At 39.1% G+C, this 10,142-nt stretch overlaps 1 protein-coding gene across 5 annotated transcripts in view; it reads right to left on the bottom strand.

The window, feature by feature from the left end:
* The window catches only part of CFAP96 (cilia and flagella associated protein 96), a 90,769-nt gene that overhangs the window by 62,143 nt on the left and 18,484 nt on the right, over positions 1-10,142 (bottom strand). The gene's annotated exons all lie outside the window — the stretch shown is intronic.

The following is a 10,142-nucleotide window of genomic DNA, read 5'->3' as shown; positions in this document are numbered from 1 at the left end:
ACCCAGTAAATCATGATAGCGTAATGCTACTATGCTGCTCAGCTGTGTCCGGGCTTTTTTAGATACATATTACATGCAGAGCCAGCTATGGCATTTATTTTTAGATGGAGAGAAAGATAATAAGTGTGACTTCATATGCTTGTTATCTGAACTCTTCAAATGTTGATCAACAGGTGTGAAAAGCTTTCCTCAGTTATGCTACTACTGCATAAACAGTGGGGCTATTCTGTGAGACAGTAAAAACTTCCATGAAATTGTAATTCTCCAAATGAGCAAGATAAGAATTGCATCTGCACACACACAGATTAGTTTATAGGGTGCTTTTGTATCAATTGTTCCAAGATGAATGCTTTTAGTCTCTTACGTAACGCTGAAGTATTACCAACAATCTGAAACTTCAAAAGCTCATTAAAGTAATTAAAGAATCTATGCTTTTTCCATAACTCAATAGCCTTTTCAGGTTTTCAACCACATTCCACCACCTAAAAATTGCACTAACGCTTCTGGTCAGATCAGAAGTGTACTATTGAAAGTAAATCCCTCATCATTCCCACTCACTGCATTTTGGTTCACATCACCCACCAAAGTGCACGCACGATGATTTCCTTTATGACGAAATTCAACTAGAAGAGAATCTCTGCTAATGCCACTAATGGGAATGCACACCAACCACTAATGGGAATGCAGGCCACACAATGATATTAGACCTAAATAAGCCCTCCCTGAACCACGTATTGTGGAGTTGCCGTGTCCTCAGTACCAACATGGCCCCTACTGCACCATGCTGCCTGCTAATGCAGACACATCCTGAAGCATTCCTTGCAACTTTCATAGATAAAAAGCTTCTTAACAGAAATAAAATTACTGACAGTGTTTAAAACTAGGGATAGATCCAGCCTGCAGAATTTGGGCTGGTTTGCTCGCGAATTTTCCTCAAGATGATGTGCTCAAGAATTTTGGTTCAAATTTCTATAAATCATGTAAAAGGAAATGACTGTAGTGTTGGGTACAGATCTGACCTGCATGTAATAGACAGGCATCTGAATCAAATTTGACTTTAGAGGGGCTTTTTCACAAGGATAAAGTTATCATTTACCTTGTGGTTTCATACTTTCATGAATAAAAAAAACAGTGGTAAACAAAACATGTTTGCTGACATATACTCAGTGAATTTCTCTTAAAGGCAACCACACTCTGTAGTTTTGCCCTTTTGTGTTTCTTCTTTTTTTTCCTCCTCACATCCAAGCAAGCTATCCAGATAGTTTCTTTTAGAAGTTAAGAATTTTCCATAAGCAGATTATTCATTTTCCTTAAAATATGAAGTTTTAAAGTAAAATGCATACTACAACTCTTCAGTACACATTCAGTTGTTCTGTGGCACCACCAAGTAAAATCTTATCTTCACAGTGCATGCTTGATAAGTAACACCATCTACGCAACACACAAAGGGGTTTGTTTCCAGATCTGGTAAAGCACGCATTTGTCTTAGCATACTGACGGAGTGCTTTCAGTTACACTCAGCCTGCCAAATCCTTGCTCTTCCCACACCAGGGCAGGATCCAAAGACTGCTAAAGGTTTTAGGACAGTCTTGAAAGATTGTATATTACATTACCCTGAAAAAAAATTCTCGATGGCACAGGCTAGGGACAGTTGTCCAAAAAAAAGCTTTAAAGAAAGCTCTGCTGGCCAAATTACAACTGTGTTGGAGTGCCAACTTCAGGAACCCAGAAACTGTGGAGACATTAATGATTATTGCTTATTACTCAGAAGACGAAATATTTAGTAAACATAAGGAGGATTCTGAGCAAGAGGAAAAATCCCTTGCAAGCTTTTGACAGCCTTGGCTTTTCCTTTTCCAGATATCACTCAGTAACAGACTTTTATCCATCACATTCTGCGTAAAACAATTTTTTGAAAAAAAAAAAAAAAATATATATATATATATATATGTATATATATTTAGTATATTCCTGATTTAAGAGGTTTTTAATTATCCTGTTCATCCAGCAGCCTATAAGAAGTTAAATATTAATTTGACCAGGCACACTACAGAGAAATGGCTGGAACAGTATGTTCAATGGCTAAAACAAACAAAAACCACAAGTAATACTTGCAGCCAAACTGTTTCAGCCCATTCAAGAAAAAAAGAAAAAAAAAAAGAAAAAAAAGTTTATCTATTATGACAAAGAGCAGAGTTGTTTATGACATTACATGAAACCTGTAGGGTGTCACTAGCAACTCCCTACATGTTACCACAAGGCACAGTCACATTCAGTCCCTTTGCAGGTAGAAATGAATCCAAGTTTCAGAGCAGCAGTTGAGCAGCAGTAGAGTTACGAGGTGCCTGTAGGTTGTGCAGACAACAAACCACAGGCATAGGTAGTTTTCACTGAGGAAGAATAATCTCAAAGAGAAGCTATGATTGCACACAGGACAATTAATTTATCTTTCAGTCTACTTAAGGTAAAATATACTTTCCGTATCTCGACTATTCAGTTTGTGTGTAGCACTCATTCAACATACTCATTATAAATGAATGCTATCTTTTCAGTAATCATATTTCTCAGTGAAATTTCTCTAAGTGGCAGTTTCATGATTATTTCCATTTCTATACTTCGCTAAGACTGGACTTGTAACACATCTACAGCTTGCACATTTAAGAAAGCTGTGATTGCGTAAAAACTAAAATAATGAGGAGCTTAACCAAGACACTTTTTTTTTTTTTTAATTAATTTCAAGAATTACGTCTCTTTCTGCTGTTTTACTCTTGCAAATTCCTTTAATTTCCTTTTCCTTTCAGTGCAGGAATACCACCACTTTCAAAACTACAGTCACTTATACAGAAAGCATTCCTGTTCACTGCTTTAGGTCTTGTACCTCTTTGGGTGCACCAATTCAAAACTATACCTAAGTAGGATGTATGAGAAGTATAATTCTTTCAAAGTGAGACTCTTCCACTACCTACCTTACCTTATTATTTATAAGAAAAGCATGTATTGCAAGAACACTCAGATACGGCCCAACTGTACAGAGAACAAGTAACCCCATGACTAAGCGGAAAAGGGGGCTACAGTATAGAAGGGAAAAAAACAGGAAGGATAAATTCTAAAAATGTTATTTCTTCTCATAATTCATCCAGCCTTTTCCATTCGCACTTGAATGAGATAAGTGCCATTACGAAGTGATATATATAGTGATATATAGTGATATATATATAGTGATATAAGTGATATATGAAGAGTCCTAACACCCCTATGACAAAAAAGCAGTCCTTGGAAGGTCACAACTGAACAGAGACGGGGCTTTTGAAGACTGTTACCATAAAATGGTATCAGCCATTGCCCTGCTTTAGGCAAAGTAAGGATTGAGTAAAATATGCATTACAGTGGTAGCACCTGGGCAGATGAGCTGATTCTTCTGTGGCAGGTAAAGGAAAAAAGCAAAGCCTCCGAGGCGTTCAGACAGCACTGTTGCACTGGATCTCATTGCTGTTTGCCAAAAGGATTTTCATGGCAATTAAATCTTCCAAAAGCAGTCTTTCCTCCTAAATGCTGGAAGGGCTCAAACTCATCTTCTCACCACATTACAAAACATAATATATTAATCCAAAAGTAGGACAAGCTTTTTTTTAACCTTAATTCCAAGGTCAGGAAAAAAAATGTCTAACCTTACATCTAAATTTACATAGCAAGAACAGAGGGTACTGGACATGCAGTAAGCAATCAATTAGGGCAATACAGTAGTTGCATCCATAAGATTCACCAAGTTTGGCACAGCAGTGATTAAATAATCTCCTTTTGAGTTTATGTCTTAAATGAATCTGCCCCAATACCTCAGACCTCCCTGAAAGATGCCAGTTAAAACAAATGATAGAAACTGATTTACAAATCGCCTCTCAAGTTGGAGAACCAAAGATTAAATACTCCAAGTATTTAATCAAGTCTATCTCTATGATCACCCCACCAGATCCTAATGCCTTGCATACTTGGATAGTTACTACTGTAGTGTTTTAATAAACCTGTCTAGGTTGCACCTGTTCAAAGGTTCGTGGAACGTGTCCACTCATCGTCTCACAATAATCAAGAGGTAACAGCTGTCCCTGTAGCTGATTTTAGCATTTCTGTCATATTTAGGAGGACAGACACATTTAATCAGCTGTTCATGTTTAACCCAGATTTCCCTAGGAAGATTCCTGGATCTATAAAAACCTGATCCATACAGTCTTAAGACAGGTTGGCAGTGGATATTGCAAATTAGGAGGACAGCAGTCTGTCCAAAGGTTTCTTTTCCCTGCTTAGCTCAACATCTTCAATAAGAACCAGGCGAAACACTCTCACAACATACAATGCTTTCCCTTCCCCTGAAGAAGAACGTTTTAACCCAATACAAACCCAGATGTTTCTAATTATTGCTGTCTTAGATGTTCACAGGTAAATGAAGAATCAAGTAGTTGGTACACAAAAGATGCTTCCTTTCCACTTGTTTGAGTGGAGACCTAAGGAATTCTTCCATCCTTTCTCTTCATCTCCTCTTGTCTAGTAAATGACTTTATAAACAAAGAAGTAACCTCACCAGAAACAATTACTCTATATGCACATTTATACAATAAAGACCTTTCGAAATTGATCCTCCTCATTTATTGGAATTTTTTCTATAGCTCAGATTCTCTTCCTGAGGCCTGGAATTGGTACTCTTTGTCAAAAAGTAGTTATAATTTACTTCTTCTTTTCCATATTAGGTTTAACTCAATATACAATTCACCTAATCACAAAGCAGAAATTATTTTCACATGACATGACTGATTACGCACTTTCATCACACAACCCATTTTTTAACCAAACTCCTTAGTGTAACATCAGGTATTGCATTCACCTGTTGTAACACTTCCCAGACTCAAAGGTCTTGGACATCAGCCCTCAGCTCATGGGGCAAGCAGTGGGGACAAAGGAAGTGGGCTGCACAAGCACAGCAGCATCCTCTAAGTCCCATTCAGAAACTAACACCAAAAACCGGTTCTAGAGCACAAAGGGGAGCTCCACCACCATACACAAAGATTGGGACTACACAGTGAGGGTGCAGCTGAGAGATTTCTGCCCTTTTCCTGCCTTGGTGGCCACAGAAGTCCTGGTTTGGCAAGGTCTCTGAAGAGTCTCTGAGCCAAGTCATGGGAGAACACAGGCAGCTGAGTGGTACTCAAGGTACCCTTGAGATACAGCACAAAAAACACCACTTCATTTCCTTATAGGTTTGCACTGTATCTTTTTGCTGGCTCTTTTATGGTTTTTGCTCTAGCACATACTGATGGGGCACTGCATTTGTTCATTTACTTACATTAAGTGCATGCCTAGCTCTTCCCTACAATACTGCTGTTTGCATCACATCAGTTTATTTCCCCTCTACATCTCTTATACAAGATTTTTTTGGTGTTTTTAATGCGTCTGTTGTGTTAGAGCTCACAATCTAGGTCAGTCTTTATCTCAAAATCAGGTAACTAAAATATCATAGAAAAGAGCTCAGGACAGGATGGACTGAAGGGTGGAATATCTCCGTTGACTGCTAACACAGAACTGACAAACTCTAAATAGCTAAACCAAGACCTCATTTGCAGCCAAACCTAATGGCTCGCTGCTGTTTTCTCTGATTCTGTACAGTTTAACTTCCTGGGACTTCTTTCTGCACTGGAAGGTTTTCTTGTACATTGTTTAAGAAATTCAAAAAGAGCAGTGTGTTTATTCTGTTATTTTTCATTGTTTTTCTTGCTGGATAAATACAGAGCAATTCTCATGGGTCAATGTCTGGGCATTTGTTTATATAAAATGAAGTATAGTTTGTTTATTTCTAAACAAAACAAGGCATTGATCTTGTTTAAGCTAAACATGTGCATCAGAATTTTATAATGATCATATTGTTTCCAGGTGAAGACTTCCATACATTCTCCACCATGTGTCAAATTTGAGATCAACCATTTCTATTTCAGAAGCTTTTCTTTTTAGCTCTCAAACAGCTGACCTTGTTTATTAAACTCCAAACAGGAACTGACTGCTCCAGAAGGCTTTTCTGATTCTCCTTACTGTTCTCACTGGCTTTTCAGGATTCCAGGAAGATCACAATGCAGATATACCAAGCACAGTCTCTAGAGCACAACACCCCCTGTGATGGTGCAAATAGGCAACAGCATACCAGGAAGAAACTTCCAAGGAAATGTTCTTTTTCTGGTGCAGTTTTGGTTTCATTATTTAGTATCTTTCCTTGGTTTTTAAATGGTCTATGCCACTGGACTTACCCTCTTGCTGACTGAGACTCACACACAGACTCCTGGTAATACTAACTTGACTTGTTGAATATATCCCTACGTGGACCAGTGGGAGAATTCACTGGTCTTAATGATTCTATCTTCATTAACAAAGGTTCAATATTCTGAAAAAACACCAGTATTTGGATGGCTTATACCAGAATCATGAAAGAGCTCAGCTTGAAAATTATACTTTTTTCTTGCACCACCTTCATTCTTCTCCCTCTTGCACTACTTGGCAGCAAAGCTTCCTGATATCATCCGGATTTTTTATGGCAAATAGTTGTTTTTTTAAAAAACATACAAACATTTTGTAAGTTATTTTTGACAGAGCAGCCCAATGTGATACATGTGAACGTCCAATGTGAGCCCAATGTGAACATCTTACTTGATTTGCTAGCATAGCTGAAGGACAAGTTGAAATGCCTGATTCAAAAATTAAAATTATTAACTGTTAAAAAGCTATTCCCAACACTTTAAGGACCAAGTCCTCCAGAAGTGGCTCCTAGTAAAAGGTACTGATTCCAGTTCAGAGAATAGTACTGAATGACAACATTGTCAGTAATGTTAGAATAGTATCAAAATAATAATAATTGGGGGAAAGATTACAGGGACAGATTTTATATTCCAGATTATTAACATAAGCCTAGATTTATTTTTACTCTTATGATGCAATAAAAAATTAGAAAAAAAATATTTCTGGGTTGGAGAGTAAGTAGCTAAATATAAGATTTACGTTTCTTGCTATTGTGTAATACTGCTGGGCTAATTCCAGCCACTGAACTCTTCAGCTGTCCCTTAACAGGTGTAAAAAGGGTTCACTAACTTTGTACTTCTGCGAAAACATGTTAGAACTATTTGGAGAGCCTGAAAACTTTGAATATTACAGCTATGCCACTCTCAAGGACTAAAAGCCACAATCCCCATGTGACTCTTTTGTCATCTATCTATAATCGTAAACTATCCTTCCAAAACAATGTTCAAATGTACCATTACCAATACATTTGTGTCAGACTGTTGAACTATATTCTTCCAAAGCTATAAGCATATATGCAGACTTCTAGCATAAAGACTAACTGACAAGCCCCGGGGCGAATATTAAAAAACTCAGAATTTTCTTAACATCTCCTACTGATAAAGCTGGTTAAGAAATATATATCCTACATATTTCATCCACTTATTCTCTCTCATTTAAAAAAAAAATCTTGAAAGAAGTAACCACACACAATTTGCACACAAATTAAAACAATCTGGGTTGAACTTAATCTTTCACAGACAAATTCTACCAGCTTTTATGCAATATAGAGTTTAACAAATATGCTTTGCCAATTAACTGTTACACAAGCATTAACTCAAAACCCTGATACAGATGAGAGTTACAATTTAGAAAAAAAATTACCTCTTGTACTGCTGCTTCCCAAAAGAATGTCAATTATATATGGTTTTAGTTGTGTTAGCAAAGGTTTCCCATGTCTTAGTCTTACAGGTGCTTTGTGAGAAGTAACACAGCTTAACAATCTATGTCTAACCGTCCTGAGTCATTTAATTACAAAACAGTCTTTGAATGAGTCTACTCACATGATCACAGGTTATTCATAGTGAATGTCTGCTCTACTACCTTAAGCATGGAAAACACGATGAATATTGTTCATATATGTGTTAGGAGCTCCACTTATTTTGATAAGGAAGCTTTTTATGTTTTCCTGGAAGGATAAAACTACACTCACATAATTTAAACAATGCAAAAGAGACTATTACTTCAAAAAGGTGAAAGACAAGAACACGTATCACAAGTGGGACCATAGCAGAGCAAGGCCACCCACCTACAGTGACAACCCAGGGAGGTGCCTGCAGCAAGAATTAAAAAGAAACCCCAAAACGAAACACAAGGAAGGAAGCACTGGACACAGGGTGACATTCCCCTGGAGTCCCCCAGATCCAAGCCCCCAGGTGCCCTGCTGCCTTCAGACACATGAGGGCTGCCATACCAAGCAGGCAGCTGCCATCACAGGGGCAATGGGGCAGGGACAGCGCCTGAAAACAGGCCTGCCTCTGCCCCTTGTCAGAGGCTGTGGTTGTTGGGGGAGGAAATGGCGGCCTTGCTCTGCCCCTACAGAGGGGAGGCCTGGGCGGAAGCCATAGCAGCACCTCAGTGGGATGGAGCACCCAGGGGTGGCACCATACTGTGTCACCACGCTGTCCCTGAGAACTGTGATGTCACCGCCATGACACACCGCACTGGAGGGGGACCAGCAGGCTGCACCAGCCTTCCTCCTCCTCCTCCTCACATAGGAGGTGGGGGATGGTGCAGGCCAAGGCAGCCTCCAGAGGGAGGAAAAACTGTACACCTGGGTCTCTGCACCGGAATGAAGGGCTATCCCACCTCGTCCTGGGGCCACCCCTCACACCTGACTAGCATGGTGGTGACACAAGTCACCCAAGGTACGTGTTTTGTGATGGTTGCTTCATCCCTTTCTAAGAGGTATTCTCCCTGCTGGAGCCTTGGGCCTCTTCCTCAGGTTCTCCAGACACTAATTCACCTGCATGTGTTCCCGTCCTGTGCCAGGGACTGCAGCAGGGCTGAGAACACTAACAGCAGAAGAAAAAAGCTCTTACACCCTTCCTTGGCCTCTGCAGGGCTGAGTTTTCTCCCTTTTCCCTTGATGTCTAAATTTGAAACAGCTCTTCCTGCAAACATCAAGCAGTGCTAACTGTAGAAATGTCTTTTTTATTAGCAGGTAATCATACAACAGGAGTAGAAGATCCAATTCACCCGCAAACAGCCCTCGAAGTAAGCATATTTGATTCTGTCTGCAGACAGGAACAGGATGACTGGACGTAAAGACAGTCTTAGCTAGCAGGATTCCCATATGGTGCATTTATTTAAGTATACAGATGTCCCTGTCAGAATAGTCAAACCTCTGCTGGCAAACTGGGCTGTACCAGACTTCACCAGAGCAACAGGAGTAGCTCAGGCTAGCTACTGATCAACGATGCCTTACTTCAAGTTCACAGGAGCTGCTAGGATGAAGTGTTAAATCTCAGTGTTCACAGAGTTATCTAATTCAAAGCTAGTCTCTTTTGTATTGTTCTTTATGTGTGAACTAGTTAATATGAATATAAATACAGTGACTGATTGATTGCTTCAGTGTACTTATAAACTGTATGCAGACTGAAGACCATTGGAGCTGTCATTCTCTAAGGATATTTTTTTAACTGATGTAATTTGCTGAAGTATTTTGAAATTGACAGCGTACTTTCAAACTACAATTTCCATTTGGATACTGACTAGCAAAGTAGATTGGTTTTGTTTTTAATAGCAGTATAGTCACATAACTCAGGTATGGGATGTACAGTATTCTCTACCTGCCCCTTTTTCTCCTCTTTTATGTTGTGCAGAATTTTCTTCCAAAGCAGAATACATAGAAAACTACACATTTTGCTCTATGCACAAGTTCATTCCTTTAGCTAAGGTTTTGACCGAGTCTCTGAATTCCTGTGACCTCATAATGATTCATTCAGAAAAACATTCTTTGATCTTTGTGAAGCATTTGTACTATTTATTTTAAAGCACTTTTAAGTCATTAGAGCTTAGCTAAGGTTAGTTCTGTTAATATAGAACACTAGGGCTTCTCCCTTCACTAGGCCAAGAAACAGTCTAGCTCGCTTTGTTGGCCAACCAGTACATGTCAGTCTAAACCAAAAGATGATCTTTGGAACTGGAGTATGAACACATTTGGTCTCACAGCAAAGACTAAGGTGCAAAGTAATGCCAGATGTGACAGTGCTTTCTGTGATATGAGCAACTGTCCAGGAAGAATGATGCTGAAATCCTTCCAGTATTGCAAA

Source organism: Anas acuta, chromosome 4 (genome assembly GCF_963932015.1).
Source record: "Anas acuta chromosome 4, bAnaAcu1.1, whole genome shotgun sequence".
In the NCBI taxonomy this organism is placed as follows: Eukaryota; Metazoa; Chordata; class Aves; order Anseriformes; family Anatidae; genus Anas; species Anas acuta.
This window is presented reverse-complemented; position numbering and strand designations above follow the sequence as displayed.